The 25234-nt window shown below is 37.9% G+C and overlaps 1 long non-coding RNA gene across 4 annotated transcripts in view; it reads right to left on the bottom strand.

The window, feature by feature from the left end:
• The window catches only part of LOC148944211 (uncharacterized), a 59705-nt gene that overhangs the window by 26154 nt on the left and 8317 nt on the right, over window positions 1-25234 (bottom strand). For all 4 annotated transcript variants that reach the window (XR_016142833.1, XR_016142831.1, XR_016142834.1 and 1 more), the window contains 2 exons: window positions 6715-6904; window positions 3795-3984 (listed from right to left, as the gene is read on the bottom strand). This is a non-coding gene — a long non-coding RNA (uncharacterized LOC148944211). The remainder of the gene's footprint in view (window positions 1-3794; window positions 3985-6714; window positions 6905-25234) is intronic.

The following is a 25234-nucleotide window of genomic DNA, read 5'->3' as shown; positions in this document are numbered from 1 at the left end:
GAAGATGACATCATACTTTTCTTAGCACGAAGGTTGATTTTAGGATTTTTTACAAATTTAGAAGCACCTTCCCGTAGCCTACCATTTTAAAAATTGCACCTCCACCCAAATATCTGACCTCTTTCACCTCATTGGCATAAATAGGGGGAAAGGGACGAATTGCCTCCTGAGCCGGTTTGTTGGCACAATAAGCCAAGAAAATCTGTCTTCTTATAAAAGCAAAATGACCTATCCCAACTACGATTTCATAACAACTTAAGACCATTTGAAGCACAATATTAATTTTTACTGGAATTTTTTTGTCTATAATTGGTATTTATGAGACAGATACGTGAAATAATTCACCGCTTAGCGTTATTTTTTTTTCTTGTCTTGTATGGTAAAAAATACTGTGTTCACCGGAAGATTGATATCCTACTAAATGAGAAAAGTATATCCGCATTTTATAAGAATTTGGCCCTTCCAGAAAATCAGCTAGTTTCAACTCTAGTCTTTTTCTTGAAAGGATTTCTATTGGTTTTATTCAGGGATGATTTTAGTAACATGAGAAAAAGTATATTTGGCTATCTTGTTATGTTGATGCAATTAAGATTTGCTAGCAAAAACATATATTTCTACTGGACAAGACTTCAATACATATACATTGCTCTCTGACTAAGCATTTAAGAGAATTTGCAAATTAATAATCAGTATTTATCATGTATAGGTCAGCATGGTAATCGTAGCAAGTCAATGTTATTTAGCAGCATAAATTCCATAAAAACCGTTAAATTAAAGTTCTCGCGGCTAAAGGTGCAAATTATTTCCCATGTAATGTAGGAGACAGAGGCCCTACCAATAGAACCAGGATATACAATAATAAGTGGTTTGTTTGTATCCTGCTTTTCCTGGACAGTAACTGCGCAACTTTCCTGCTCAATTAATGGAATAATGTACTGGAAGCACTACGTCACTTTAGTGGAATTAAATTGTACCTTCACCGTCCAAACATTCAGCGGCGGATCTAAAGTAAAATCTCTGGCGAGGCCTAATGTGACAAGGCTACCAATAAGTACAATCTTAGGGGGATCCAATGTGACAAAGGTACCAATAATTGACGAAATTGACGGATTTATTCTAAACAAAGGAGTGAAAAAAAGAAAAAAAAAATGAAGAATGAGGATGCCAGAAAAATCTTGGAGGGGGGAGCGGGGTCCTCCTTGGATTCGCCACTGCTAACACTTGAGCAAATACCTACTATCATCTGACTCCTAGTCTCTAATTATGCCTAGCTGAAACAATCAAGGAGCACTATTTGATATGTTTGAAAGACGGAGTTCCATAATTTTACTTATGTTCCAATTCTAGAAATCGCATGGGGCGTAACCACGCTTCTTCAAAATTTCAAATTATGATTTAAAAATCAATTTGTAAGTTCAATATATCAGTTCAATTATGATTTAAAATCAATTTGTAATTCTCAAATATCTCATTCTCGTATCACTAAAGTAAAATCAGAAACAGAAGAAAAACAGGTAGGAAAAAAACAGAAACAGGACGAAATAGCTATTATAAAAACAGAAACAGAACAGAACAGAAAAAGGTACTTTAAAAACAGAACAGAAACAGAAAACAGAAACAGTGCCCATACTTATTTGCAAGACGACAAGAATTGGATAGACTTGAACAGTAAATCTGGGCTGCTAGTCGGAGGGTATTTCTGGCTCCTTTAAGCATATATCATTCTAAGATTTAAACTATTTCCAAAATTTTGAACTAGTTTTGAGATAATCTAGCTGCCAGACTCATATTTGCAAGACGACAAGAATTGGATAGACTTGAACAGTAAATCTGGGCTGCTAGCCGGAGGGTATTTCTGGCTCCTTTAAGCATATATCATTCTAAGATTTAAACTATTTCCAAAATTTTGAACTAGTTTTGAGATAATCTAGCTGCCAGACTCATATTTGCAAGACGACAAGAATTGGATAGACTTGAACAGTAAATCCGGGCTGCTAGCCGGAGAGTATTTCTGGCTCCTATTTTTTAGCGCCAAATTCAATTTTTTGCCGTTAAGAAACGACGTGTCACTAATACTTTCTAAACTTTAGGTCCAATTACCCCCCCCCCCTCTAAAAAAAAAATCCTGAAAGTTACAACTAAATCCCCCAGCCGTAAGATAAAGCAGGGTATACTTTATGAACTACGTACAGAACTTGTCACCTTTTAATGAAACCTACTGACGGTATCATATCTATATGAGTTACACTCACTTGCCTTTAGGCTTCAGGCGAACCAAAACAGGAAAACTTATACTCTCTTGTGAGCATCAGAAAACCACCTGAAACTGATTAGAACAGTACTACGGAGAAACCGTAACCCATTTTTTGCCGCCACATTATTCCAGACAAACGATTAGTTGGGTGTTGCGATACTTATCAATTATACAAAGCCAGAAAAATTAAATTGAAGCCACATTATTCAGCTAGACACGGTAGTAATAACATAATGTTGTTATTTATATCTAAGACCAAAAAACTTATTTCCATAAAAACCTTTAAAACCTTAACCAATTTCCTGTAAAAATATGCAAACATCACATCACGTCCTTTCTTCTGGGTTATATGTTAGAATTAAAAACATTTTATATGCTGCTGTTTTTCCAAGGCAGGTCCAAGTTAATAGTACTCCTATTAGTTTTTGGATTGTGCTCAAGAATTTGTCTTGAGAAGAGGGAAGAAAGTGAGCATTCGGGGAGGAGTCCCAATTCACTGAGTGTGCATGGATATATGTATATCTATATGTATATATATATATATATATATATATATATATATATATATATATATATATATATATATATATATATATTATGCATATATGTTAGTATTATATGGAGATTGCTGTTGTGCGTTTTTTTTTTGACCCATTTGTTAATAAAAAAAAAAAACGAAGATCGGCGTCTTAATTTTTTTTTTTTTTTTGAACTTTAAAATGGTGAAAATTTCGATATTTTTGAAAAGAATATTTATACGGTTTTTGTCACTTTTAAGGAGAAAAATCCCCTTAAGCAGAGAAATTGCTCGCACAACCAATGAAGTGGGGGGGGGGGTAATTTTTTTGGACGGCAGGTCATATTTACAGACTATGCAGGGTATTTCCGAAAGAATCGGTAAACTGCAGTAAAATTAGCTAAGCAGCAGTGAAATCGGAGCATGGAAAATTTTACTATAAAGCTGCAGTTCTCGAGCAATAATTTTATATTTCCATTCTTTATCACCGACTGACCGAACAAACCGAGGATGGATCCTACTCTATACGTGACACATCTGCTTTAGTCACTTTTAACCTTTGTAAGACGGTAGTATTTCACTTAAAAGAGATCTAGAATTGCGAACAAAACAAAGCGCACCATCTACAAATTTAACCATAGAACGCAAGGGGGACAGTCCCCCCACCCCCAATAATTTGGATAAAATAACTATTATATAGCCCATGTCCATTGACTATCCGGAAATAGTCTTCTTGCATCGCCCCCCCCCCCCTAATAGAAATTCTGGAGCTACTTCCATTTGGTGCAGCCAATTTCGCGTTTTTGCTAGACCTGTGAGTCGTTTTATGTGAGAAAAAAAATAACGGGCCCATGTGAACGAAGGGTAAGACAGCAAGAGCCCTTACCATAGATTAAGTGTTGCAGGCAGTAGGCTACCGCCATCTACCACCAATAATAACTCATGGTAGTTGATAGACATTTGAAGACTCTGCCCACCTCGACAAAAGGTAAGTCCTTTAAATGGTCACATCAGTATACTTACCGTATAATAAATCTAGCCAATGGCTCTATCAAGGTCAGAGGTCAACACTCAAATGAGTTGTTTGGCAGCAAGCCAGAATAATAGCCCATCGCAGCTGATAAGTCATCTGCAGATGGTAGCCAAGTAACAGTTTCATCGTCCATGTTCTCTCACTCAACTTTCTATGAGCACCACTTTGGTACCAACACACCTGGAATAAAATAAAAAAAGTTAAAACATGCAGGCTAACAAAAAAAAGTCAACGAATCTCCTTTTATTGTGACACTGTATGGTGAAATATCAATTCTAGACAAGTTATAGCAGCGGGATCTTTCGAAGCTCTACTCAACGGCCTGTTTTGGCCCTTTACAAAATATTTAGACGAAGTTTAGCGTTTTACACATTAGGGCCGTTCTTTTACTCATCTTTGTGCTAAAATCTTACATCTTTTGACAAAGAACGCTCAAAAGTGAAATCTTAGCACTAAGATCTTACATCTCATAGTGTTCATTTGCAAACGTCTTTCATCATTCTGCTCTGATCAGCGGTCTAATGGTTCGTTTACACATTGCGGAAATTCATGCGGATTTAGCAATCCGTGCGGAAATTCCGTCCGTTTTCGTGCTGGAAAAAATCTAGCTTTACGCAACGTTTTGGTCAAATCAGGACGGAATCTAGGCAAGATTTTTAAATGAATAAAATCATGAGTATGGATTATCAAAAACTACACGATCTTATAACTTTGGTTCAAGACTACCCCAACTTCTATGATTCTGCGCACCCAGACTATAAGAAAACTAAGAAAAACGGGGTCATTTGGCTCTCTATTGCTCAACAGCTTTCAGAAGATGGTAAGAACATAGGTCATGCTGTTGCGATAATTTGAAATCTTTGCCTTAAAACGCAGCGTTATTTTAGCCATAGTTCGAACAGAAACGGACGGATTTCCGCAATGTGTAAACGAACCATAAGAACAATGATGATTATATCATCAAAGTTCTCTCATCATTGTTCTATATGGCAGAAAGATGGCGTCTTTCACACTTTTTGCTAACATCAGTGAGTTGTAAGAACTTAGAACAAGGATGAGTTAAAAGAACTGAAATCTTTGCAGAAAGATGTGAGATCTTAGATGTAAGATTTTAGTGCAAAAGAACGGGCCTATTATTTGCATTCTGGGACGCTGTAGAAGTTCACCCATTACAAATTAACTCTGATTACACCAATTCCACCTCAGTACTGATTCTGATGCAAATGTGATTCTTGGTGAAATTAGCAGTGCTCAATATATTTCACTACATTTCTTTTGGGGCGAGTGAAATTCCCTCTCCCTAATGAAGGTCAATTTATTGTCGCTTTGTTTCATCACTAAAGATGTTTTAAGACATTTCGGATATATATATATATATATATATATATATATATATATATATATATATATATATATATATATATATATATATATATATATATATGTATATATATGTATATATATATACCCAAATTTTGCATTTTCCTCTTACAATTGTTCTGGAATTTTGTTGCCAATATTCCTGTCTTCAATTTATTTCAATCTATGCACTTTTGGATCCCCAACAGTGGTGGTTTTATGGAGGGCACACTTGCCCTGGCGCAGAAATTTTATGGGCGCAAAACTTGAAATAAATAATCTAACGGTTATAATCATTAAGTATTTTTTGAAATTTTATTTTTATTAAAATAAAGTAAAGGACGCAGTTCATAAATGAAAGTAATTAATAAAAAAATAATTAATTAGTAAAATAGAAATAAGTAAAAAATAAATTATTAATTAACTAATATGTTTTATACAGTTTTGTTAATAAATAAAATTTTTGTTAAAATCTGACCTGAAAATATTTGGGGGACAGGATGGGGGAGGGCTAATACACATTTTCCCCCGTGCACAAGAAAGACCAGAACCACCACTGATCCCCAAAGGTAGAAATAGTACCAATGAGAATGCATTGCAGCTGTTTGCCACCAATTTATTGAACCCAGGTAAGCCCTCAAATTTGAAGAAGTTGCACAAATCAAGTTGCAGAACTTCCCAATCTACTATAAGCCCTTTAAATATAACTAAAACAACAAGTATTTTACTCCCTGATGGTACAATCCAAGCGGAAGACTCAATCAAGATGCGTATGAAGTGAGAACATACGACGTTTCAGCTATTTGAAGACAGTACTTTGGTAAGCACTCTGAAAGACAAGGAAGTAAGAAATCAGACTCCCTCCCCAAAATATCATCCTTAAAAGCAACTAACCCTTAGTCACACTGCTGAATGTTCACGCAAAAACGGCCATTTTTGCATGTCCCGGCAAGATTCATCGGTCATCTGTCGTCCTTTCCTGCGTTATGATGGGCAAAAAAATGCGTATAAATATTTCAACTCACCCATTAAAGTACATGCAGCAAAGAGCTTATTTTAAAAAATTCGGAAAGTGGATTGTAAAAAAAAAAAAAATTTTTGTTGCAAGATATAAGCCAATCATAGTTGAAATAATAAAAAAGAAAAAAAAATCAGATCACCGTAAATGCAATTTGGTGGTAAAAGCAGCACAAAAAAATTTAAACCTGCAAATAGCTTTGCTTAATCTCATTTGTTTTCTGCATTTTAACAAAAATTGTAGAGGACCAATTTAGTAGCTGGATTCGCATTCTTGCTACACCCGTGGACTGTTTTGAGTGAGAAAATAAACGGACTCAATTACCCTTACCATAGATTCAATCAAGCAGATGACTATCAAAATACGTAAGCTACAGGCCAGAACAAAAACTCGATCAGGACTACAAGCGTTGAAGGTGGTAGGCTGCAACTAGCCTACACCAATACTAACTCACGGCAGTTGACAGACATTTGAAGACAGTTCCCACATCAACGTTAGATCAGCCCTTTAAATGCTCAGATCAGTATACTTACTTAAATCTGACCGATGGCCCAATCAAGGTAAGAGGTCAAATCCCCAATAAATTGAATTTAGTAGCAAACCACAACTATACGTCATCGCGGCTGATGATCACCTGGATATGGTAGCCATGTAAATGTACCATGGTCCATGTTTTTTTTTCTTACCCAGCTTTCTTGGAGCACCACTTCGATACGAACACTCCTGGAAAAAAAAAGAAAATAAAACATGCAGGCTAAATACAGCCCTTTCTAGCATATTATCTTGACCGGCTGTCAAAATACGAAAGACAGTAAAGATGAACTGTTTGAAGCGGAAACTTATACAACCATATATGGAATAAATCTAAAAATTAGAAAGAACCAGGAATTCAATTTTCAATAAAAAAAAAAGAATAAAAGACTGATTATATGCAGTCATACAGATTTTGGCATGATTAAAGAAAGAAAAGGAAAAAACGAGGGGGGGGGGGACAAAATCAGCATATGGCACTAAACAGCTTAAAAAGTTGTAGTTGTCTTTCGGAATCAAAAGATTGATATTGTGAGTTTCTATGGACAAAAAGCATTGTCAAATTTAACTTATTAGTGTAGCTTATTTGTGATCCAACGTGACAACACTGACGAAATTGTGGTACTTCCCCTAAAATGTGGTGTTATCCTTTCATATTTTTGAAGCAACCAAAAAGAACTTAGGAAATTATGTTCATGCGCGAATAGACATAAGATAGGTTTAGGGCAGGGCTGCGGAGTCAACCGACTCCGACTCCAAATCAGGCTCCCGAAATTTTAAAAATATTGACTCCAACTCAGACTCCATTCGGTAAATATTTATTAAAACTCAGTCTCCGACTTTATGACTCGGACTCCACAGCCCTGTTTTAAACCTTCATTTAACTAGATATTTTACGTTATAACCGACACAACTCAAAACATTTTCAATATACCGACTCCAGCTCGGACTACATTCAGCAAAATTTACAAAAATTCCGGCTCCGACTCCACAGCCCTGGTTTAGGGGGGCAAAAATGTTTTTACTTTGATGGCCTTAGTACTTTAAGAGAAGGTTACACCAAGAGAATCCTATGTAATTAAGACATGTTGTTTCTGTGGTGGTAGGGCAAGGAGAATATTCTGTTACTGCTTGCACCAAATTGGTTACTAATTTTTGTTCATGCTACGAGATACTGCATCTCGCATTTTCGCTAGTTAAATAGCATCTTTAGTGAATGATTTGGTAATAACAGATTGGGCACTTGGGTAGTAGTTTGAAATTTACAAAAGGCTAAAAAAATTAAGAAATTTGATTGGTTGAAGGTGACGGAGCGAATCCTGGCAAAAGCTTCCTAGGCATAAGAAAATGTCTACGTTTCAGAATCTAGAACTTGTCCCAATATCATCAAACCAATCATTAGCTGCGTTTTTTTTTCGAAGTTCCGTGTTTCATGGTTCATGTTCCAAGTTTCATGTTCTAGCCCAAAAACGCAGTTTTTGTCGCTTTCGTGTTCTCTGTCCATGTTCCTGGTTGAACGTCTAAAAACGCATTTTAGGAAAAGTGGCAAAATATTCAAAACTGTGGAAACATGTGGAAAAATTCTGAGCTTTTTACTTGCCTGTTTTCTTGTACACATATGTTTCACCTTGGCCTCTATTCAAAAACGCATATTCAGCAGGATCTATGTCCATTTTCTTCCCTTCCATCTTATCCTTTCTTTTGTCATCTACAGATAACTTTTTTCTATCTGGATAGGGACCAATCGAACACGCAACTCGCACAAAGAGCAAGTTCCAAGTTTGAGGAAACAGACAGTCGAGCAGGCAACATGATGTTTCTTGTTTCGCAAAAAAACGAAGTTTTGTTAAAACATGCTGTTACGTGTTTTGTCGAAAACGCAAAAATGGCAAAACACGATTAAACCACGGAACCAACCACGCAAAAAAAACGCCACTATTATTAGAGGAAAATCTAACAGTTCGTTACCACAAACTGTAAGTAGGGTGCGACTCGGCTCAATAAACTCAAACTCTAAAAAACAGAATTTTGATATCAATAGATACATCAATAAAAATTGCGTTTTATGGTGGTTCCAAACATATAAGATTCATTAAGTTTAGTGTAACCTATCAAAAACTACGAGTCTGGGAAAATTTGCCTGATTTTGGAAAAAGTGGGGAAACACATCCAAAAAGTCAACGAATCTTAATGAAAATTGTACCATCAGATTCAGCGCATCAGAGAGCCCTACTGTAGAGGTTTTAAGCTCCCATTAGCAAAAATGTGGAATTTTGTATTTTTTGCCAGAAGAAGGATCAGGGATATGTATTTTTTATTTTAAGTGATCATATCAAACCAATGGTCCTCGAATATCGGGTTAGGGCTAGTTTGAACTGAAATTAAAAGTTTATAGTACCCTTTTTAAGTGACCAAAAAGATTGGAGGGCAACTGGAGTAGAATGGCCCCTATTGACACGGACAGCACACCAAATATGGGCATAGAATACTGACAGGGCTCCTAATATGGGCATAGTCATTAGGGAGAACACGTGGTTAATGGGGTCAATGACCTCTTTTTCCAAGGTTGTCAACAACAACAACATCGACCTTGACATTCGCTGAGAGCGTGCACTTACAACAACAACAACATCGACCTTGGAACACCTGTGCTGTCGACCTTAATTCACCTATCGTGAATCAATAATTCCCCTTAGAAACAACAAATTAATTTCCCCTTTCTTGACAGGTCAATCAACCAATGACATCATCTGTCAGACTTTAAAAATTTTCGCATTGAAACGATTCTCCAGGAATAGATCCAAGTCATTAATGTCATTGCCTCGGAAACAACTCTTTTGGTCGAACTCCAAAGGATATTAATAACCAAAGGCCATGGAAACAATTCTACAAGAAACATCTTAGCGATGAATTGTTTTAGCGCGGGAATCAGGTTTCTTATTAATTTGAAATGCATTAGCGCAGAGATGCCAAAAACAAAAGGAACACGTTGAATTACGTTTAGGGATTATTTGGGCGAAACTGTTTTAGACAGGTTATGGAACTATTTCGGCGAAACAGTTAGACATTTTAAAAGATGATTTTTGAAGAGATTTTAGAAGAGAATTTAATGGTGAAACTCTGTGGTCGTTATAATACACAAGTTTCATTTGAAAAGTGTTGTGAGGTCCTCTAACCCAACCCCAAAGGGTTCCAATCCTCCTACCCCAACCCCGAAGGAAGCCCCCGGTCCTCAAAGGCCCCCCAAGCTCCCAAAGGGCCACCGGCACCCCCAAAGGCCCACCCAGACCCCCAAAGGCTATCCCCGGGCCCCCCAAAGGCCCATCGAGCTCCCAAAGGACCAACGGGGTCCCAAAGGCCCTCCACCGGTCCCCAAATGTCCCACAGGCCCCCAACTGCCCTCCCTGTGCCCCAAAGGCCCTCCCTGTGCCCCAAAGGCCCTCCCCCGGCCCCCAAAGGTCCCCCGGACCAGAGAAGCGCCGCCGGGATGCGCCGTGGGCCAGGAAAGCGCCACCGGGATGTGCCGCGGGGATGAGCCGCGGGTCAGGAAAGCGCCGCCGGGGATGCGCCGCAGGGGGCACCGCAGGAAAGCGCCGCAGGGATGCGCCACAAAAAAAAGTAAACTAAAAAGTAAAAATTTCGAAATGTTATCCCCCAAACGCCCTCCTCAGACCCCAAAAGGCCCTCCCCTCGTCCCCAAAGGTCCCCGGGGCACCCACCGGGTCACCGGCCCCCAAGGGTCCCCCGGGCCCCCCAAGGCTCTCCCCGAGTACCCGTCGGTCGTTGATGTGTGTTGTCTGAAACCTATGATTTGGGATGTGTAGTTTGCTACTTCAGTCTTTTCTGAGCTAAGGTTTCCTAATATTTCCTAGGTGAATGTTGTCTGAAACCAATAGTTTGGGATGAGTAGTTTGCTATTTCAGGCTTTTATGAGCTAGGTTTCTTAGCCTTTCGTTGGAGTGTGTTGACTGAAACTTATGATTTGGGATATGTAGTTTGCTATTTTTGACTTTTCTGAGTTGGATTTCTTAGTCTTTCATAGGTGTGTGGTGTCTGAAACCTATGATTTGGGATGTGTAGTTTGCTATTTTCGACTTTTCTGAGCTGGATTTCTTAGCCTTTCATAGGCATGCGTTGTCAGAAAATTATGATTTGGGATGTATAGTTTGCTATTTCAGGCTTTTCTGAGCTAAGGTTTTCTAGTATTTTGTAGGTGAATGTTGTCTGAAACCAATAGTTTGGGGTGAGTAGTTTACTATTTTTCACTTTTCTGAGCTAGGTTTCTTAGTCTTTCGTTGTTGTGTGTTGACTGAAACCGATGATTTGGGATATGTAGTTTGCTATTTTTGACTTTTCTGAGCTGGATTTCTTAGTCTTTCATAGGTGTGTGTTGTCTGAAACCTATGATTTGGGATGGATTGCTACTTTTGACTTTTCTGAGCTGGATTTCTTAGCCTTTCATAGTTGTTTGTTGTCTGAAACCTATAGTTTGGGATGACTAGTTTGCTATTTTTGACTTTTCTGAGCTAGGTTTCTTAGCCATTCATAGCTGAGTGTTGTCTGAAACCTATGATTTGGGATATGTAATTTGCTATTTCCGACTTTTCATAACCGGATTTCTTAGTCTTTCGCAGGTGTGTGATGTCTGAAACCTATGATTTGGGGGTGTGTGGGTTGCTATTTTTTTTACTTTTCTGAGCTGGATTTCTTAGCCATTCGTAGGTACGTGTTGACTGAAACCTATGATTTGGGATGGTTAATTTGCTATTTTTGACTTTTCTGAGCTAGATTTCTTAGCCTATCATATGTGTGTCCTTTCAGAAAATTATGATTGGGAGGTATAGTTTGCTTTTTGGACTTTTCAGAGCTAGGATTCTTAGTCACTCATAGGTGTTTGTTGTCTGAAACTTCGAGTTTGGGATGAGTAGTTGGCTATTTCAGACTTTTCTGAGCTAAGGTTTCTTAGTATTTCGTAGGTGAATGCTGTCTGAAACTTATGATTTGGGATATGTAAATTACTATTTCGGGCTTTTCTGAGTTGGATTTCTTAGTCTTTCATAGGTGTGTAGTGTCTGAAACCTATGATTTGGGATGTGTAGTTTGCTATTTTCGACTTTTCTGAGCTAGGTTTCTTAGCCTTTCATAGGTATGTGTTGTCAGAACATTATGATTTGGGATGTGTAGTTTGCTATTTCAGGCTTTTCTGAGATAATTTTTTATAGTATTTAGTAGTTGAATGTTGTATTAAAACTATAGTTTGTGATTAGTATTTTTCTATTTTTGAATTTTCTGATCTATGTTTATTTGTATTTCTTATTTTTGTTTTGACTTAAACATATGATTTTGGATTTTTATTTTGATATTTTTGACTTTTCTGAGCTAGATTTATTAGCCATTCGTAGGTGTGTGTTGACAGAAACCTATGATTTGGGATGGGTGGATTGCTACTTTTGACTTTTCTGAGCTAGATTTCTTAGCCTTTCATAGGTGTTTGTTGTCTGAAACCTATAGTTTGGATGACTAGTTTGCTATTTTTGACTTTTCTGAGCTAGGTTTCTTAGCCGTTCATAGGTGAGTGTTGTCTGAAACCTATGATTTGGGATATGTAATTTGCTATTTCTGACTTTTCATAACCGGATTTCTTAGTCTTTCGTTTGTGTGTGATGTCTGAAACCTATGATTTGGGGGTGTGTGGGTTGATATTTTTTGACTTTTCTGAGCAGGATTTCATAGCCATTCGTATGTGTGTTTTGACTGAAACCTATGATTTGGGATGGTTTTTTTGCTATTTTTGACTTTTCTGAGCTTGATTCTTAGCTTATCATATGTGTGCCCTTTTAGAAAATTATGATTTGGGAGGTGTAGTTTGCTTTTTGGAATTTTCAGAGCTAGGATTCTTAGTCACTCATAGGTGTTTGTTGTCTGAAACTTCTAGTTTGGGGTGAGTAGTTGGCTATTTCAGTCTTTTCTGAGCTAAAGTTTCTTAGTATTTTATAGGTGAATGCTGTCTGAAACTTATGATTTGGGAGATAGTATTTCGTAGGTGAATGCTGTCTGAAACTTATGATATGGGATATGTAAATTACTATTTTAGGCTTTTCTGAGTTGGATTTCTTAGTCTTTCATAGGTGTGTGATGTCTGAAACCTATGATTTGGGGTGTGTAGTTTGCTATTTTCGACTTTTCTGAGCTAGATTTGTTAGCCTTTCATATGTATGTCCTTTCATAAAATTATGATTTGGGATGTGTAGTTTGCTATTTCAGTCTTTTATGAGCTAAGGTTTTCTAGTATTTCGTAGGTGAATGTTGTCTGAAACCAATAGTTTGGGATGTGTAGTTTGCTATTTTTGACTTTTCTGAGCTAGGTTTCTTAGTCTTTCGTTGGTGTGCGTTGACTGAAACCTATGATTTGGGATATGTAGTTTGCTTTTTTTGACTTTTCTGAGCTGGATTTATTAGCCTTTCATAGGTGTGTGTTGACTGAAACCTATGATTGGGATGAGTGGTTTGCTATTTCTGTCTTTTCTGAGATAGATTTCTTAGTCTTTCATAGGTGTGTGTTGTCTGAAACCTATGATTTGGGATATGTAGATTACTATTTTGGGCTTTTCTCAGCTTGATTTCTTAGTCTTTCGTTGGTGTGTGTTGTCTGAAACCTATGATTTGTGATGGATGGATTGCTAATTTTGACTTTTCTGAGCTGGATTTCTTAGCCTTTCATAGGTGTTTGTTGTCTGAAACCTATAGTTTGGGATGACTAGTTTGCTATTTTTCACTTTTCTAAGCTAGATTTCTTAGCCTTTCATAGGTGTGTCCTTTCAGAAGATTATGATTTGGGATATGTAAATTACTATTTCGGGCTTTTCTGAGTTGGATTTCTTAGTCTTTCATAGGTGAATGTTGTCTGAAACCAATGATTTGGGATGTGTGGGTTGCTATTTTTTGACTTTTCCGAGCTGGATTTCTTAGCCGTTCATAGGTGAGTGCTGTCTGAAACTTATGATTTGAGATGGTTAATTTGTTATTTCCGGCTTTTATTAGCTAGGTTTCATAGCCTTTCATAGGTGTAGGTTGTCAGAAAATTACGATTTGGGATGTGTAGTTTGCTATTTGAACTTTTCAGAGCTAGGATTCTTAGTCCATCATAGGTGTTTGTTGTCTGAAACCAATAGTTTGGGATGACTAGTTTGCTATTTCAGACTTTTCTGAGCTAGATTTCTTAGCCGCTCATAGGAGTGTGTTGTCTGAAACTTATGATTTGGGATATGTAAATTACGTTTTCGGGCTTTTCTGAGTTGGACACTTCAAAATTTTTCCACACACGAAAACTTACACACACACACACGTCAAAACTGAAACACACAAAATCTTAGACACAAAAAAAATTACAAACAAACACACACACACAAAAACTAACACACACACTCAAAAACATAAACAAACATTCAAAATCTTACATTCACGCAAAACATTACATGTACGCAAAAACTTAAACACACACTAAAACTTACACACACGCACAAAAAGATACATACACACAAAAACTTATACACACACACTAAAACTTACTCACACACACACACACGCACACACATACACACAAAAAAAAAAAACATGCAAACTAAAACTGACATGCACATAAAAAATTACATTAACACAAAAGCTTACACACACGCACAAAAACTAACACGCACACACAAAAAATTACACACACACACACTAAAACTTACACACACACACACTAAAACTTACACACACACACACACAAAAACTTACACACACACACACATGAAAACTTACACACACACACACGAAAACTTACACACACACACAAAAACTAACACACACAAAAACTTACACACACACACACACACACACAAAACTTACACATGCACACGAAAACTTACATGCACACAAAAACTTACATTCACACAAAAACTTACACACACACACACACACACACACACACACAAAACTCACACACACACAATAACACACACTAAAACTTACACACACACGCCAAAACTTACACACACACAAAAACTTACACACACACACACACACACTCACAAACACAATTACACATGCGCGCTAAAAATGACATGCACATAAAAACTTAAATGCACACAAAAACTTACATGCACACAAAAAATTACACACACACACACACAAAACTCACACACACACACACACAAACACACACACAAACACACACACACACGAAAACTGACACACACACTCCAAAAATTACACAAACAAAAACTTACACACACACACACACACACACACAAAAAAAAACTAAAAAAAGAACACAACAAAAAACAAACCCACAAACCAACACAAAAATACAAACACACACACACACACACACACAAAACTTACACACACACACACGAAAAAAAACACACACACACCAAAACAAACACACACAAAAACATACACACACACACACACACACACACAAACATACACACACACACACACAAAAACTTACACACACACACACACAAACACAAACAAACTTACAAACACACACACACAAAAACTTACACCCACAAACAAAATCTTACACACACAAAAAATTACACACACACACACAAAAACTAACACCCACATGCAAAAACTTACAATCACACAAAAAATTACATTCACACAAAAACTTACACACACACACAAAAACTTACACACACGCACAAAAACTTACACATACACACACACACAAAAACACAAAAACACAAAAACACAAACACAAACACACACACACACTTACACATTAACACGAAAAATTACATGCAAACAAAAACTTACACACACACACACACACACACTAAAACTAACACACATACACGATAAAACTAGCTCACACAAAATCTAAGACACACAAAAACATACACACACACACACAAAAACTAACACCCACACGCAAAAACTAACATGCACACAAAAACTTACATGCACACAAAAACTTACAAACACAAAAACTTACTCACACGCACAAAAACTCACACGAACGCACATAAACTTACACATACACACGAAAACTTACGCACACACACGAAAACTAACACACACACACGCCAAAACTTACACACACACAAAAACTTACACACACTTACCATATCACAGTTACATTGTCTTAATTTTTCAAATTTCATTTTGAATTTCTGACGTGAAATGCACGAGTTGGAATATTTCAGTAGTGAGTTGTTGTGGTTTACCTTCTCACAGTTAAATTCTCTTGATTTTTAGAAGTTCATTTTGAATTCCAGTCATGAAATGCAAGAGATGGAAAATTGGGGTCTTAGTCCACCAACCCGAATGGTGGAAATCCACTAGCTCAGTATTGGGGTCCCAGTCCACCAGCCTGAACGGTGGAAGTTCACTAGCTCAGAATTGGGGTCTTAGTCCACCAGCCTGAATGGTGGAAATCCACTAGCTCAATATTGGGGTCTCAGTCCACCAATCTGAATGGTGGAAATTCACTGTTTAAGTTAGGTTAGGTTAACTTAACATGAGCGCTCATTATAAGTTAACCTAACCTTTTCCGTCGAGTATGGCTAGGTTAGACCAGATTAAGTTACGTTATGTTAGTTTAGGTTAGCCCGCGTATGCTTCACTTAGGTTAGCATAGGTTAGATGAGAGACAGGCAAAAAGTTTGGTGAATGATTAGGTTAGGCTAGGTTAGATTAGATTAGGATAGGTTAAGTTAGGTTAGGCTAGGTTAGCCTACGTACGCGCGCGTACGTAGCCTAACCTAGCCTAACCTAACTTAACCTAACCTAATCTAACCTAACCTAACCTAATCATACACCTAACTTTTTGCCTGTCTCTCACCTAACCTAAGCTAACCTAAGTGAAGCGTACATGGGCTAACCTAACCTAACTTAACCTAACCTAACTTAATCTAGCCTAACCTAACCATACTCGCCGGTAAAGGTTAGTTTAAATTATAATGAGAGCTCATGATAATCTAACCTAACCTAACTTAAACAGTGAATTTCCACCATTCAGACTGGTGGACTGAGACCCCAATATTGAGCTAGTGGATTTTCACCATTCAGGCTGGTGGACTAAGACCCCAATTCTGAGCTAGTGAACTTCCACCGTTCAGGCTGGTGGACTGGGACCCCAATACTGAGCTAGTGGATTTCCACCATTCGGGCTGGTGGACTAAGACCCCAATTTTCCAACTCTTGCATTTCATGACAGAAATTCAAAATGAACTTTGAAAAATCAATAGAATGTAACTTTGAGAAGGTAAAGCAAAAAAAGTCACTACTGAAATATTCCAACTCTTGCATTTCACGACAGAAATTCAAAATAAAATTTGAAAAATTAATACACTGTAACTGTGATATTGTACGTTTGTGTCAGTTTTTGTGTGTGTGTAAGTTTTGAAGTTTGTATGTGTAAGTTTTAGTGTGTGTAAGTAAGTTTTAGTGTGTGTGTGTTTATGTTTGTGTGCGGGTGTGTAAGTTTTTGTGTGTGTAAGTTTTTGTGTGCTTGTAAGTTTTTGTGTGCATGTTAGTTTTTGCGTGTGGGTGTAAGTTTTTGTGTGTGTGTGTGTAAGTTTTTGTGTGTCTAAGATTTTGTGTGTGTAAGTTTTGACGTGTGTTTGTGAATTGTGTGTGTGTGTGTGTGTGTAAGTTTTTGTGTGCATGTAAGTTTTCGTGTGCATGTGTAAGTGTGTGTGTGTGTGTGTGTGTGTGTGTGTGTGTGTGTGTAAGTTTGTGTGTGTGTAAGTTTTGTGTGCGTGTGTAAGTTTTTGTGCGTGTGTGTCAGTTTTTATATGTGTGTGTAAGTTTTTGTGTGCTTGTTAGTTTTTGTGTTATTGTTAGATTTTGCTTGTGTGTGTTAGTTTTTTTTTGTGTGTGTGTGTAAGTTTTTGTGTGTCTATGCTTTTGTGCGTGGGTGTAATTTTTTGTGTCTGTGTTTGTAAGTTTGTGTGTGTTTGTGTTTGTGTGTGTAAGTTTTTGTGTGTTTTTGTGTGTGTATGTTTGTTTGTTTCTCTGTTTTTTTGTTTTTGTTTTTGAGTTTTTGTTTTTTTGTGTGTATGTGTGTAAGTTTTTGTGTGTGTAAGTTTTGGCGTGTGTGTGTGAGTTTTCGTGTGTGTGTGTGTAAGTTTGTGTGTGTGTGTGTGTGTGTGTGTGTTTGTAAGTTTTTGTGCGTGTGTGTGTGAGTTTTTTGTTGTGCTCATGTGTAAGTTTTTTTGTGTGTGTGTGTGTGTGTGTGTGTGTGTGTGTGTGTGTGTGTGTGTGTGTGTGTGTGTGTGTGTGTGTGTAAGTTTTGTGTGTGTGTAAGTTTATGTGTGTGTGTAAGTTTTTGTGTGTGTGTGTGTGTGTGAGTTTGTGTGTGTGTGTGTAAGTTTTTGTGTGCATGTAAGTTTTTGTGTGCATTTAAGTTTTCGTGTGAATGTGTAAGTTTGTGTGTGTGTGTGTGTGTGTGTTTGTTAGTTTGTGTTTGTTTGTATGTTTTGGCGTGTGTGTGTATTTTTTAGAGTGTGTGTGTGTGTTTGTGTTTGAGTTGTTTTATTTTTTTTTTGTGTGTGTGTGTGTGTAAGTTTTTTTGTGCTTGTTATTTTTTTTTTTATTGTTATTTATTGTGTGCTTGTGTAATTTTTTTTTTGTGTTTGTGTATGTAAGTTTTTGTGTGTGTAAGTTTTGGCATGTGTGTGTAAGTTTTAGTGTGTGTGTGTGTAAGTTTTCTTGTGTGTGTGTGTTTCAGTTTTTGTGTGTGTGTGTGTGTAAGTTTTCGTGTGTGTGTGTTAGTTTTCGTGTGTGTGTGTTAGTTTTTGTGTGTGAGTGTAAGTTTTTGTGCGTGTGTGTAAGTTTTTGTGTGCATGTAAGTTTTTATGTGCATGTAAGTTTTCGTGTGCATGTGTAAGTTTTTTGTGTGTTTGTGTGTGTGTGTGTGTGTGTGTGCGTAAGTGTTCGTGTGTGTTTTTTAGTGTTTGTGTGTGTGTGTGTGTTGGTGTGTTTTGTTAGTTTTAGTGTGTGTGTATGTTTTAGTGTGTGTAAGTTTTTGTGTAAATGTAAGTTTTTGTGTGAATGTTAGTTTTTGAGTGTGGGTGTATGTTTTTGAGTGTGGGTGTAAGTTTTTGTGTGTGTGTGTGTGTAAGTTTTTGTGTGTCTAAGCTTTTGTGTGTGTAAGTTTTGACGTGTGTGTGTGTAAGTTTTCGTGTGTGGAAAAATTTAGAAGTGTCCAACTCAGAAAAGCCCGAAAACGTAATTTACATATCACAAATCATAAGTTTCAGACAACACACTCCTATGAGCGGCTAAGAAATCTAGCTCAGAAAAGTCTGAAATAGCAAACTAGTCATCCCAAACTATTGGTTTCAGACAACAAACACCTATGATGGACTAAGAATCATAGCTCTGAAAAGTTCAAATAGCAAACTACACATCCCAAATCGTAATTTTCTGACAACCTACACCTATGAAAGGGTATGAAACCTAGCTAATAAAAGCCGGATATAGCAAATTAACCATCCCAAATCATAAGTTTCAGACAGCACTCACCTATGAACGGCTAAGAAATCCAGCTCGGAAAAGTAAAAAAATAGCAACCCACACATCTCAAATCATAGGTTTCAGACAACACATACCTATGAAGGACTAAGAAATCCAACTCAGAAAAGCCCGAAATAGTAATTTACATATCCCAAATCATAATTTTCTGAAAGGACACACCTATGAAAGGTTAAGAAATCTAGCTCAGAAAAGTCAAAAATAGCAAACTAGTCATCCCAAACTATAGGTTTCAGACAACAAACACCTATGAAAGTCTAAGAAATCCACCTAAGAAAAGTCAAAATTAGCAATCCAACCATCCCAAATCATAGGTATCAGACAACACATACCTACGAAAGACTAAGAAATCTATCTAAGAAAATCACGAAATAATAATGTAAATATCAAAAATCATATGTTTAAGACATCACTCACCTAAGAAAGGCTAAGAAACCTAGCTCAGAAAATTCAAAAATAGCAAACTAGTCATCCCAAACTATAGGTTTCAGACAACAAACACCTATGAAAGGCTAAGAAATTCAGCTCAGAAAAGTCAAAAGTAGCAATCCACCCATCCCAAATCATAGGTTTCAGACAACACACACCTATGAAAGACTAAGAAATCCCACTCAGAAAAGCCCGAAATAGTAATTTACATATCCCAAATCATAGGTTTCAGACATCATTCACCTATGAAAGACTAAGAAACCTTAGCTCAGAAAAAGCCTGAAATAGCGAAACTACTCATCCCAAACTAGAATTTTCAGACAACACACGCCTATGACGGACTAAGAATAATAGCTCTGAAAAGTTCAAATAGCAAACTAAACATCCCAAATCATATGTTTCAGACAACACACACCTATGAAAGGCTAAGAAATCTAGCTCAGAAAAAACAAAAATAGCAAACCACTCATCCCAATCATAGGTTTCAGTCAACACACACCTATGAAAGGTTAATAAATCCAGCTCAGAAAAGTCAAAAATAGCAAACTACATATCGCAAATCATAGGTTTCAGTCAACACACACCAACGAAAGACTAAGAAACCTTGCTCAGAACAGTCAAAAATAGCACACTACTCATCCCAAACTATTTGTTTCAGACAACATTCACCTACGAAATACTAGGAAACCTTAGCTCAGAAAAGCCTGAAATAGCAAACTACACATCCCAAATCATAATTTTCTGACAACACATACCTATGAAAGGCTAAGAAACCTAGCTCAGAAAAGTCGAAAATAGCAAACTACACATCCCAAATCATAGGTTTCAGACATCACATACCTATAAAAGACTAAAAAATCCAACTCAGAAAATCCCAAAATAGTAATTTATATATCCCATATCATAATTTTCAGACAGCATTCACCTACGAAATACTATATCCCAAATCATAAGTTTCAGACAGCATTCACCTACAAAATACTAAGAAACCTTAGCTCAAAAAAGTCTGAAATAGCCAACTACTCATCCCAAACTCGAAGTTTCAGACAACAAACACCTATGAGTGACTAAGAATCCTAGCTCTGAAAAGTCCAAAAAGCAAACTATACCTCCCAAATCATAATTTTCTGAAAGGACACACCTATGAAAGGCTAAGAAATCTAGCTCAGAAAAGTCAAAAATAGCAAATTAACTATCCCAAATCATAGGTTTCAGTCAATACACACCTACGAATGGCTATGAAATCCTGCTCAGAAAAGTCAAAAAATAGCAACCCACACACCCCCAAATCAAAGGTTTCAGACATCACACACCTACGAAAGACTAAGAAATCCGGTTATGAAAAGTCAGAAATAGCAAATTACATATCCCAAATCATAGGTTTCAGACAACACTCACCTATGAACGACTAAGAAACCTAGCTCAGAAAAGTCAAAAATAGCAAACTAGTCATCCCAAACTATAGGTTTCAGACAACAAACACCTATGAAAGGCTAAGAAATCCAGCTCAGAAAAGTCAAAAGTAGCAATCCACCCATCCCAAATAATAGGTTTCAGACAACACACACCTATTAAATAATAATAAATCCAGATAAGAGAATTCAAAAATAGAAAACTAAAGATCACAAATAATAAGTTTCAGTCAAAAAACACCAACGAACGGCTAAGAAACCTAGCTCAGAAAAGTCAAAAATAGTAAACTGCTCATCCCAAACTTTTGGTTTCAGACAACATTCACCTACGAAATACTAGAATACCTTAGCTCAGAAAAGCCTGAAATAGCAAACTACACATCCCAAATCATAATGTTCTGACAACACATACCTATGAAAGGCTAAGAAACCTAGCTCAGAAAAGTCGAAAATAGCAAACTACACATCCCAAATCATAGGTTTCAGACACTACACACCTATGAAAGACTAAGAAATACAACTCAGAAAAGCCCGAAATAGTAATTTACATATCCCAAATCATAAGTTTCAGACAGCATTCACCTACGAAATACTAAGAAACCTTAGCTCAGAAAAGTCTGAAATAGCCAACTACTCATCCCAAACTCGAAGTTTCAGACAACAAACACCTATGAGTGACTAAGAATCCTAGCTCTGAAAAGTCCAAAAAGCAAACTATACCTCCCAATCATAATTTTCTGAAAGGACACACATATGATAGGCTAAGAAATCTAGCTCAGAAAAGTCAAAAATAGCAAATTAACCATCCCAAATCATAGGTTTCAGTCAACACGTACCTACGAATTGCTAAGAAATCCAGCTCAGACAAGTAAAAAAAATATCAACCCACACACCCCCAAATCATAGGTTTCAGACAACACACACCTACGAAAGACTAAGAAATCCGGTTATGAAAAGTCGGAAATAGCAAATTACATATCCCAAATCATAGCTTTCAGACAAAACTCACCAATGAACGGCTAAGAAACCTAGCTCAGAAAAGTCAAAAATAGCAAACTAGTCATCCCAAACTATAGGTTTCAGACAACAAACACCTATGAAAGGCTAAGAAATCCAGCTCAGAAAGGTCAAAAGTAGCAATCCATCCATCCCAAATCATAGGTTTCAGACAACACACACCTATGAAAGGCTAAGAAATCCAGCTCAGAAAAGTATAAAATAGCAAACTACAGATCCCATATCATAGGTTTCAGTCAACAAACACCAAAGAAAGAATAAGAAACCTTGCTAATAAAAGTCAAAAATAGCAAACTACTCATCCCAAACTATTGGTTTCAGACAACATTCACCTACGAAATACTAGAAAAACTTAGCTCAGAAAAGCCTGAAATAGCAAACTACACATCCCAAATCATAATGTTCTGACAACGCATACCTATGAAAGGCTAAGAAATCCAGCTCAGAAAAGTCGAAAATAGCAAACTACACATCCCAAATCATAGGTTTCAGACACCACACACCTATGAAAGACTAAGAAATCCAATTCAAAAAAGTCAAAAATAGCAAACTACATATCCCAAATCATAAGTTTCAGTCAACACACACCAACGAAAGGCTAAGAAACCTAGCTCATAAAAGCCTGAAATAGCAAACTACTCATCCCAAACTATTGGTTTCAGACAACATTCACCTAGGAAATACTAGGAAACCTTAGCTCAGAAAAGCCTGAAGTAGCAAACTACACATCCCAAATCATAGGTTTCAGACAACACACATCAACGAAAGACGGGTGCTCAGGGAGAGCCTTTGGGGGCCCGGGGGACCCTTGGGGGCCGGTGGCCCTTTGGGAGCTCGGGGGGACCTTTGGGAACCGGGGGAGGGCCTTTGGGGGTCTGAGGAGGGCGTTTGGGGGATAACATTTCGAAATTTTTACTTTTTAGTTTACTTTTTTTGCGGCGCATCCCTGCGGCGCATCCCTGCGGCGCATCCCTGCGGCGCATTCCTGCGGCGCTTTCCTGCGGTGCCTCCCTGCGGCGCATCCCCTGCGGCGCTTTCCTGACCCGCGGCGCTTTCCTGGCCCACGGCGCATCCCGGCGGCGCTTCTCTGGTCCGGGGGACCTTTGGGGGCCGGGGGAGGGCCTTTGGGGCACAGGGAGGGCCTTTGGGGCACAGGGAGAGCCTTTGGGGCACAGTGAGGGCAGTTGGGGGCCTGTGGGACATTTGGGGACCGGTGGAGGGCCTTTGGGACCCCGTTGGTCCTTTGGGAGCTCGATGGGCCTTTGGGGGGGCCCGGGGATGGCCTTTGGGGGCCTGGGTGGGCCTTTGGGGGCTCCGGTGGCCCTTTGGGAGCTTGGGGGGCCTTTGAGGACCGGGGGTTCCTTTGGGGTTGGGGTAGGAGGATTGGAACCCTTTGGGGTTGGGATAGAGGACCTCACAATACTGTTCAAATGAAACTTGTGTATTATAACGACCACAGAGTTTCACCATTAAATTCTCTTCTAAAATCTCTTCAAAAATCATCTTTTAAACTGTCTCTACCTGTTTCGCCGAAATAGTTCCATAACCTGTCTAAGACAGTTTCGCCCAAATAATCCCTAAACATAATTCAACGTGTTCCTGTTGGTTTTGGCATCTCTACGCTAATGCATTTCAAATTAAAAAGAAACCTGATTCCCGCGCTAAAACAATTCATCACTAAGATGTTTCTTGGAGAATTGTTTCCATGGCCTTTGGTTATTAATATCCTTTGGAGTTCGACCAAAAGAGTTGTTTCCGAGGCAATGACATTAATGACTTGGATCTATTCCTGGAGAATCGTTTCTATGCGAAAATTTTTAAAGTCTGACAGATGATGTCATTGGTTGATTGACCTGTCAAGAAAGGGGAAATTAATTTGTTGTTTCTAAGGGGAATTATTGATTCACGATAGGTGAATTAAGGTCGACAGCACAGGTGTTCCAAGGTCGATGTTGTTGTTGTTGTAAGTGCACGCTCTCAGCGAATGTCAAGGTCGATGTTGTTGTTGTTGACAACCTTGGAAAAAGAGGTCATTGACCCCATTAACCACGTGTTCTCCCTAATGACTCTATGCCCATATTAGGAGCCCTGTCAGTATTCTATGCCCATATTTGGTGTGCTGTCCGTGTCAATAGGGGCCATTCTACTAACTGGCCCCTTTTCCCCAAAGTCGTCCGACGAAGGTTTAGAGATAACCATTCTGCTCAGCATAGTTGAAAGGTCCAATAACTATGTCTTTGGGGATAACATGACCCCCTACAACCCCGGGGAAAGGGGTGTAAGTTATGAAATTTGCCCATTGTTTACGCATAGCATTTGTTATTGGGAAATACAGACATTTTTTCGGGGGGGGGGGGGGGTCTCAACGGGGAGGATTTTCAATGGGAGCAGGAGGTTCCGGGGCAGAGCTTTCCACGGAAAATTTAACACTGGGAGAATTTGCCAGAATCTTATATGAAATTCTTTTTATTTACCTGACTTTTTCTCTGCCAACTCAATTTTACATGTGGAGATGTTCCAGGGGAAAATTTTCACCCTGGGGGAAATTTTCAGCCGGGTCGGAATTGTCTAGAAGATTTTTCTGTGGGGAGGAGGAGGTTTCCGCAAGAAAAATTCTCCATGGGGGAGTTTTCTGTGTGAGTAACTTTCCATTGATGGGAGGGGGCTTCCTGGAAAAATATTACACGATTTCCAGCATGATTTGAAATGGAATTATAAATTTTAAGTCTTTTTCAAATTAAATATGCTAAGGAAAATTTTTCAGGCAGAATTATCCGAAGGAATTTTCCTGGGGAATTTTCAGTGAGAATGAATGATCAAAGGGGGGGGGGGGTACGTGCAAGGAACTTTATATGAAGGAACTTTTCCTTGAACGGAGGGAATTTTCCAGGGGAGGGGTATTATTTGAAAACCGATCAGAAATTAGATATAAAAAAATATTTGTTTTAGGAAAATGTAAGGAAAAACATTAAAACTGAAAAGAACAGAAATTATTCTATATATGAGGGGTCGTCCCCTCCTCAATACCTCACGCTTTATAGTAAAGTTTGAATTTTTGTCCAAATTCTTTAAAAACGACTCCTGAAACGCAACGACCCTTTAATTAGACTAAGAAGCTTTTTAAGGTGTGCTA

Source organism: Artemia sp. Qi Xiang Cuo, chromosome 14 (genome assembly GCF_049724085.1).
Source record: "Artemia sp. Qi Xiang Cuo chromosome 14, ASM4972408v1, whole genome shotgun sequence".
Classification (NCBI taxonomy): domain Eukaryota; kingdom Metazoa; phylum Arthropoda; class Branchiopoda; order Anostraca; family Artemiidae; genus Artemia; species Artemia sp. Qi Xiang Cuo.
This window is presented reverse-complemented; position numbering and strand designations above follow the sequence as displayed.